The sequence below is a fragment of the Ipomoea nil genome, unplaced genomic scaffold (assembly GCF_001879475.1).
Source record: "Ipomoea nil cultivar Tokyo-kokei standard unplaced genomic scaffold, Asagao_1.1 scaffold2653, whole genome shotgun sequence".
Lineage (NCBI taxonomy): Eukaryota > Viridiplantae > Streptophyta > Magnoliopsida > Solanales > Convolvulaceae > Ipomoea > Ipomoea nil.
In genome coordinates this window covers 670,722-677,500 of record NW_017619081.1, presented here as the reverse complement: position 1 = coordinate 677,500, position 6,779 = coordinate 670,722, and the positions used below count along the sequence as shown (strand labels likewise).

Below are 6,779 nucleotides of genomic sequence, written 5' to 3'. Positions count from 1 at the left end.
CCAACACCCTGTTTACAATTTAAAAAAAAAAATGTCTCCAACCAAAAACCTCGCCCGCCTCGTCGGAATGCGAAAACCCTAGTTGCCACCGACCACCGCCGAACTAATCTTCGAACAAAATGATAGAAACAAAAATACGAATAAAAAAAAAGACTTAGAATTACCTTGAACACCACCGGTAGCCTCCCTCTTCCGACGCTTTGACCATCGGATGGAAGACCAAGCTATGGAGAATCCGATCGAGGAAACGGCTTTAGAGATTGGTTGTTTAGAGAGACAGAGAGACGGGAGGAGGCGATGATAACGAGAGGAAATCGGAAGAATTTGGGAAAGTGATGGAGGTCGAAAATTGGAGAGGGAGAAAGTGATGGAGGTCGAAAAGTGATGGAGCGGGAGTTGGACTATGGCTGGAAGAGACAGACACAAAAGACGAAGGCTTGAAATACTCACGCAGATTCCCAGGCGAAATTAAATACATGCTATAATAAAAGTCATTGCGAAATTACAAAACAAGCCCTAATGTCATCACAAAGCTGATGCACGTGGCAAAAAAGTCCAAATCATCTAGACCATTCATCTAAACTAATTAAGGGTCAGAAAATGTGCTCACGAGCTCATCTGCCAAGGGGGTGTGCACCGGATCCAAAATCTATATATATATATATATATATTTGGATCGAAATGGAGGGAAGGACGCCCCAGAGACCTCAAGAAAGGTTGTTCACCAAAGCATGTACTGTCTAGCAGCAACCCAGCTTGTCATCTACATGTTTTACAATTAATCAAGTCCACTACCTCCTGAGAATCGCATTGAACTATAAGACGCTGCACCCCCTTCTTCCAAGCTAAAACTCAACCCATAACCGAACTAAATTAACCAATTTTTTAAAAAATTTATTAATCAAATCAAATTAAAATTTATATTTTCAAATTAATTGAATCAAAATTTATTAGATTAATTTGTTAGTTAATTGATTAACTGAAAGATTAGTCACCTTAAAAAAAAACTGAAAGATTAGTCAAATATTAAACAAATTAAAATCCTTACAACACAATAAATAAAAATTTAAACTGATATAAGTTTAGTGTATCAATCAAAACACATGATTAATTGATAAGTTAATTGGTAACAAAAATTCAATTCGAGTCATTGAATTAATCGATCCATTTTTCGTCGAAAAAGTTGGTTTAATTAAATGGATTTGAGTTTGTTGAAGGAACTTAAGTTGCCCAACAAAACATATTTTCATACATAACATGCATACTACAATGAATTGAAACACAAAATCAACAAAACTAACATGGGTAGGTTTAGTTCTCAAAAAAAAAAAAAAAAAAAAAAAAAAAAAAAAAAAAAAAAAAAAAACATGGTAGGTTTAGGTCACACCTGACAACACTTCTTTCCTGGTGGGAATACTATAACAAGAAAACAAAAAGAGCTACTTTAATTTCTTGGCATGCAAGTATGCAACATGGAACTCAAAGTCCATTCAAATTAAAAATTTTCAACAGAGAAAATGATGTGCTACATTTATTTTTGAAATAAGGGTCAAATAAGTGATCTAGCAACACACCAAATTATAATTAGGATACTGAACTTAAAAAAAATTACAATTCAGTCCTTGAGCAAGGCAAATTCAAGCAATTTAACCTAAAATGATTTGTTTAACTATTAATATGCTGACAAATCGGTTCTTTATTTAAAAATAATTTTTTAAAATAATTTTAAAAGCTTATTTTAATAATTTTAAATAAAAAATAAAAATAAAAATAAAAAAACCAGACTCCATGGCTTATCAGATCGTCTCCATGGCTGGCCGGAGACGAAAGGGACAGTCTCCATGATTGGCCGGAGATGAAGCGGTCCCCTTTGTCTTCGGCCAACCAGCCATGGATACGAAAGGGGACCCCTTCGTTACTGTCCAGGCTGTTTTTTTTTTTTTTTTTTTTTTTTTTTAAATTTCAAAATAATTATTTTATTTAAAATTACTAAAATAAAATTTAAAGAATTATTTTAAATTACACGTCAACATATTAACATGTAAACAAGTTATGTTAGGTTAAATTGTATGAATTTGTATTATTCAGGAATCTAATTGTAATTTTTTGTAGTTCAGTGACTTATTAAATAGTTTATCTGGCTCTTATTTTTTTATTTTATTATAAAAAAATAACTATATGCCCCTTAAATTATATGCGTATTGCACTTTTCACTTAAATTATTCATGTATCTAAGTTAGCTTCTTTAATTATTTTGAAAGTTACAATTTTCCAACTCTAAATCATTTTCCTACAATGAATAACCACACAATTCTTCAGGAATCTTGGAATGGAGAATGGTCTACCAAAAGTCAGTACGAAAATTAAATATTCAAAAAAAGCAGTTTAAAATTTACTCTTACAAAAAAAAAAAAAAGGTAAAAGAGAAAAAAGGTGCTTCTTTGATGAAATTACACGCGCAAGATTGTGCGTGTGGTACACCAACGGCGAGTTATAAGCCAGTGGTGCAATGACGACGCGTGAGAAGTATGAGGCAGTAGTGAGTCAAAGTCCAGAGAGTTCCACTCCAGATTCTTTATAGGAGCACTAACAACTCGCGAGATGCACCCTTACTTTTCAAAGGGAAGAGGAGAACCACTTATCACCGGCCAATAAGCTTCTTGCAAAGATATATTGAAATTATTTCACTTTATTGAAAATTACTATTCAAATAAAAAATGAGTTTTTCCATTTTTTCTAGAATATTTTTTGTTGGTCCTAATGTTATTGTAGTATAATTAGCTTTGGTCATCTGTCAACAAATTTGTATAAATGACATTAAATATGAGCGCATTTTTGATATTTTTATACAAATTTAGTTGAATCGTTATATTTTTATTTAAAAAAAAAATCTCTATAAATAGATACTACATGTAACATGTCAATAGTATTAAAAAAATCTCTAATTTATGGCTAGAGTCCCATATCTTCCCCAATTGCAATCTATACCTCCACAACAATGCCTCCATGACCTGAGCTTCCGTAGCAATGTAATGATACATATAAGTCTAGAACTAAAAAAATGAATTAACACTTACAACTAAATAGATTGACATATCCTCATATTTAACATCATTTAAACATGTTTGTTGATGGAGGACAAAAAATGATCAAGTCAATGAAATCACAATAATACTAGGACCAACAAAGAATGTTCTAAAAAAAAGGACTAGAAATGAAATATAACCTATAAATTTAAGACAGAGATAGAATTAACTCAATGCAAATTATTGCTTCTTTACTATTTTATCTATCCTACTTAATATTCACGGGTCAAACAAATTCTTTATTTTTTACTTACTTTTTTAATATTTTCTTATAAATTTTAAATTAAATTTTGTATTCAATAGTACTTTTAATGCAATTTTTAAATATATAAATTTTAAATACTAATACTAAATTAAATATTATAAAAAATTAAATTGTAAATAACTTGATTCAACTATTGTACCAAACTAGCTTTTGCCCCGTGCGATGCACGGCATAAAATTTAAGTAACTTTATTGTTGATAATATTTTAAAAATAATAAAATAAAATATTAATCATGAAATTAAAATTTATTCTGAAATGTATTTTTCTTTAACAATACTAAATTGGTTGTTATATCGAACATCACATACTGTTAGCATATATTATAAAGAATTGTGTTATAACATACCACATGAGATTTAAAAATTTTACATTAATATATATATATATATATATATATATATATATATATATATATATATATATATATATATATATATATATATATATATCCTGATTACCGAACCCTAATCCATATTTTTTGACGATTGCGCTTCCGTCTACTCTGTTGCGTTCGTCATTCTCTCTAAAATGTTCATTGACTTACGCGAACCTTCTCTGTTTCCGGCGTCGATTTTAAATCATCGCACGTCCAAGTAATCCACTACTAAAAATCTTTTCAGATAATTTGACCGTAGCTTTTGGCCGTTGTGGAACTTTAGGTAACCTCTGATTTTTAGTAACCATATTTTTCAACCAATTTTTAGTAAAGTCCTAAACCAATTAAACCAGCTGAAATCAGAAAAATAACAGAAGAAAATATGAAGAGACAAAAATGCCCTTACTAAAAATAGAAAAAGTCATGAGAAGGACTAAACGTGTCCAAAAAACGATAATCTGGGATGTAAAATGGCAAAAACGATAGTCTGGAATTAAATTTGGAATTGTCATGAAAAAAAAAAAGGGACCTCCAGTGGAATTAACTCATTTTAATTATTATTTAAAATATCTTACATTTAGTATGAGAAAAATAAGAAAAATATTATTATGGTCAAAATATACATATATCTCTTGATTAATACATTAAATATACTCTCCTAAATGTATGTGGCAACTGGCAAGTTAAAGCTAAGGTGAGAATATTTTTTAAGTGCATGGAAGGAGTTTTTATGAAAAATGCTATTTATGTTACATTTTTCAACAAATATTGTTACTCAATGATATACCATAACTTTTTATGTAACGATCAATTTCACCATAGATTGATTATGTAAAGAACAAATTGCACTTTTGGTCCTGTGAGTAGTATGGTACTGGCAATTTGAGTACGTGACTTTCAAAACTCCCAATTTGAACCTTTAACTATGCAATTTTTGGCACATTTAGTCCTCCGGGCCAAATTGCCGGCCAATTTTGGCCGGAAAAATTAAAACTATTTTTAATTAATAAATTATGAGGACAATTTGGTCATTTTAAAGTCTTCTTCTTCACTGAGGGCGTCGCCATGAATAACGACATCGATTCTCCGGATTGCGAAGAAAAACGTCAGCCCGTAAAGCGTCGCGAACGTCCATCGATTCTCCGGATCCTTGAGGTAATCGTACTTGACTCCGATGATCGCCATGAATAACGACATCATGATGAATCTGACGACCTGGATGTTAAATCTCCCGATTTTTTCGATGAAGAAGACGGTGAAACGGAGAAGAAAAACATAGAAGAAAAACGTCTATATCCACATTGCTAAATTGAGGCTTAAACTTCCTATCCTGAAGGTTAAGTTATGCATGTTCACTTTCTACAATGGTACTGAAAAACAGAGAAGAAAAACGTGATTCAGGATTAAACACTCAAATCGAATTCCTAAAGAAACAGCTGCATCGAGAGTTTGAAATTGACCAGCACCTCTGGACTGTAGAATCCTGAACCCTCTTTATCGATACCTAAATAAGAGCTCAATACCAAACCATTGATGATATTATAACAAGCGAAGAAAGGCATATCATTTCAGTGATGAGAAGAAGGGAGAGGGATTTTAGATTTACGTGCAATATGGCCCCAGATTTCGAATTTTTGAGGGGAAGAGACACATAGGAAACCTTGGTTGCCTCTGCATAACTCGAAAGATCAATGGAAGCCTCTCCAACAACTCCGGCTTTCAAGGACCCCTACAAAGTACATCCACCAGAGATTTAAAACTGCAGCTTGAACACAACCCTGATCTTGTTCTTTTCGCTCCGCCATTGCGCCGGCATATCATTTCAGTGATGAGAAGAAGGGAGAGAGAAGTGTGGCATTAAGTTGATTGAGTGAGTAAAAACTCAGTAAAGAAAATGGAGCTCCGGTCAAGAAGAAGACTCAGTGAAGAAGAAGACTTTAAAATGACCAAATTGTCCTCATAATTTATTAATTAAAAATAGTTTTAATTTTTCCGGCCAAAATTGACCGGCAATTTGGCCCGGAGGACTAAATGTGCCAAAAATTGCATAGTTAAAGGTTTAAATTGAGAGTTTTGAAAGTCACGTACTCAAATTGCCAGTACCATACTACTCACAGGACCAAAAGTGCAATTTGTTCTTATGTAAATTCACTTCATAAATTGGTCGATTTCAATTACATTAACAATTTGATAAAAAATATATTTTAATTCATGTAACATTGTACATTAAAAAATGGAGTACCATACAACCATGTTTCATACTTCATACTCCATATGACTTTTAGGTATGTGGTCAATAATGATACACAACCTTTTTGAATATTAAAAAAATGTAGAATACATTTCCACAATAAAGAATAATATAAAATGTCATGGTATTAAAGTTGAATTCAACTCCAAGCATAGTGAAATATCATCATTACACGTTTTAACTTGTTGGTTTCCATTATAAGGGAATCCTTAATGGGGACATTGGAGATGTCACATAAATCTCAATGTGTATATTGCATACTGGGGCATAACAACTTTATATGTCCGAATGCTAGTGTATTAGGACATTTGGAGATTAAATTAAATAAAAAAAATAAAAACATAAATAAATCATGTATGTTAAAACACTAGTGTAACAGTGGTAGGGTGGGAGTTCAAACTCCATTGAGATTTTGAAGAGTCATTGGAGAATTTTGATCAATTAGTGACGGTGAAGACCTTTTGTGATGAAGAACCTGAAATTATTGGAGCAACTTAGGATTTACCTCCTTCATAAACTTTGGGGCAGAATCATGGGATCTAGGATATAGTATGACAATGTTCAAATTTTGAATTATCATAAAAAAAATAAAAAAATAAAAAATACTAGTGTATCCACCACTGCCCCTCTTGTATTTTATTTTAGGAAAACGAAACTTCTCACCCTTGAATTGTTTAACATTTGGAAATTTGGTTCTTATAATTTAATTTAAATAAATTTAGTTCCTTAATTATTCATAATGTTTCACTTTTAGTCCCTAGTGTTACATAATTGTCAAACTCCATTAACATTGATATTAT

General features: G+C 31.6%; 1 long non-coding RNA gene across 1 annotated transcript; it reads right to left on the bottom strand.

Annotated features, from left to right (window-relative positions):
* Positions 1-5,073: 5,073 nt before the first annotated feature.
* Positions 5,074-5,477, bottom strand: LOC109154780. The gene is made up of 3 exons (XR_002049785.1): positions 5,335-5,477; positions 5,195-5,232; positions 5,074-5,098 (listed from the first exon to the last, which is right to left on the bottom strand). It is a non-coding gene; the product is annotated as an uncharacterized LOC109154780 (long non-coding RNA).
* Positions 5,478-6,779: the final 1,302 nt, after the last annotated feature.